Raw genomic sequence first — 2,751 nt, 5'->3', positions numbered from 1 at the left:
TCATATTTCCAGTATTTCCCCACGGCACTGGAACCGACGTGACAACGCCAATGGATTACAGTCCATGATCGAGAATGAACTCCTTTACAACAATCCCGTTTTCATAGTATTTCCCATGGTGCAGGTATCCTTGTGTCTTTCTGGTTGTCTGGTTAATTAAAGACTTGTCCTTCTACAAAGGAAAGCTGTGGCTTAATTTTTCCTGGGAAACATGCCATGATTTTTCAGACTTTCAAAAACAAACAAACTCTCTCTCCACAGTCACCACGGTAACATGGACTTGGCTGTATCTCAGTATTTTCTCTAGTCACACTGAGATTTGGAATATTCGCCCACGGACAGAATACACACCTTTCCTTCCACAGGAAAAGGCCAATGAATATTCAGATCATCACGGATCAAGTAACTATCAGACCTGAACATGAAGTTCAATTTAAATTTCTCATCCACAAATCCACCCTTTCTGTACCCTACAACTGAGAAAACAACTCACCATATTAATACAGGATGGATCTTTATAAGACAATTATAGTATTAAATTGTAGTTTCATGTTTCCCAAAGTTTTAACTCTCAGTCTAACAATTTCTTTCTTCTGTGAACTGAAATCCAAACCAATCTCCTCACTCCTTTCCTCCACACCCAGTTCTCACACTCTGTCTCCTCTCTTCGAATTCAGTTTCCTAGCTCTTCTCTGAGGAGTAAGAACCAAATCAATGAGTCTGACGCGGAGTCCACCGGAGAGGGGGGGGGGGGGCGCGTTGTTGGTGAATCCTCTGACGACAACCATCCTGCATACACTGCTTCCTGCACACTCTGGCCAAAACCCGTCTTACTAAAATGAACCAAATTAGAACTCTAATTGCAGGTCCATCCTTGTCCCTTTCCATAAAAAACCCTGAATCTTCACAAAAGAGTTCTGATAACTTTCTGCAAAATGCTGCACCACTGATAGTCTGATCATATCTCAAGGGGGCCAGGAAACGGGACATTCCCCTTGGTCCTGCTCCCAGAGGGAGGAAGCTGCCAATGACAGATTAATCCCTCACAACCACAGCCTCCTTCCCAGGCACTGTGCATACTCCAACAATTGGCCAGCACTGCGCCCATACACTGGTCTCCCCTCCTACAGCACGTGCTCCCGGTCATACAGGAGCCTGGGTGATTGACAGCATCTGCTACCGAATATATCAGAATCCCTCCAGTATGGAAACTGGCCCTTCGGCCAAACAAGTCCATAATGACCCTCCAAACAGTACCTTATACAAACCCATTCCCCTACCCTATATTTACCCATGACTAATGTAACTAATACTATGCGCAATATAGAACTGCCAATGCACCTCCTGCCCATCTTTCGATTGGGGGAGGAAAATGGAACACCCGGAGGAAACCCGCTCAGACAATTGGAGAATACCCACACTCTGGGTTTGACTGGAATCGAAACCGGGTACCTGGTGCTGTGAGGCAGCAGAGCTAACCACTGAGGCATCTCTATGGACGGGAAGGGGCGGGGCTGGAGAACTGGGGTAATGGGATTGTAAACAATGAATGAATGTGGAGGACACTGGGGGATGGACAGGTCAGTGAGGCAGACCTCATTTTTTACTTACAGGTCAGTGAGGGACAGGAGCAGTGCCGCAGCAGGAGGGGATCCTGGACAAACTGAGCAATGGGAGAGTCTGACAGGAGAGACACTACAGGAAGGTTCTGTTTGGAGACTCAGGCATGGACAGCTGGGAGACAGTATGGCCTGGTGGCTTGGGCAGGTTTTCTAATCATCCTCTTCAAAGATGCTGTTCCTCAACTCTGAGCCCGATCCTCCTGGTCCAGAGGTAAGGAAACTGCCATTATTTCCCGTTGGGCAAGGGATACGGGGACTGCCTTTCAAAAGGTTTCAAAAACGTGTATTGGTGATATTAACAAGACTCAGTACACAGTCACAGACAAAATGCTGGTGTACTTGAACTTCATCCCGAATATTAACACTTATAACTGGGTAACGCAGACCCCAATATACAGAGTTAAATCCTGGATACTAATAACAGCTTTGTGCATGGGAAATCATGTCTCATGAATCTGACTCAGTTTTTTTTTGAAGAAGTGACAAAGAGGGTTGCTGCGGTCAGAGCATGGACATGATCTACAAGGACTTCAGTAAGGCGTTCAACAAGGGTCCTCATGGGAGACTGGTCAGCAAGGTTAGATCGTATGGAGTACAGAACTGGCCCGAAGGTAGAAGGCAGAGGGTGCTTTTCAGGCTGGAGGCCTGTGACCAGTGGAGTGTCACAAGGATCGGTGCTAGATCCACTACTTTTCGTCATTTACATTCATGATTTGGATGTGAACATAAGAGATATTGTAAATAAGTATGTGGATGATACCAAAATGGGAGGTGTGGTAGACAGGAAAAAAAGATTAGCTCAGAGTACAAGAGGATCTGGATCAGATGGGTGAATGGGCTGAGGAGTTCAGTTTAGAAAAATGTGAGCTGCTGCATTTTGGAAAAGCCAACTTTAGCAGGACTTACAGTTTATAGTAAGTTCCAGGGGAGTGCTGCTAAACAAAGAGTCCTTTGAGTGCAGGTTCATAGTTCCTTGAAAGTAGAGTAGCAAGTAGATAGATTAGTGAAGGAGGCAGTTGGTCTACTTGCCTTTATTGGTCAGAGCATTGAGTGTAGGGGTTGGGAGGTCATATTGGGAGTACAGGACATTGATTCGTCAACTTTTGTAATATTCCATGCAATTCTGGTC

Source organism: Hemiscyllium ocellatum, unplaced genomic scaffold, assembly GCF_020745735.1.
Source record: "Hemiscyllium ocellatum isolate sHemOce1 unplaced genomic scaffold, sHemOce1.pat.X.cur. scaffold_154_pat_ctg1, whole genome shotgun sequence".
NCBI classification, from domain to species: domain Eukaryota; kingdom Metazoa; phylum Chordata; class Chondrichthyes; order Orectolobiformes; family Hemiscylliidae; genus Hemiscyllium; species Hemiscyllium ocellatum.
Note: the sequence above shows the minus strand (reverse complement) of the source record.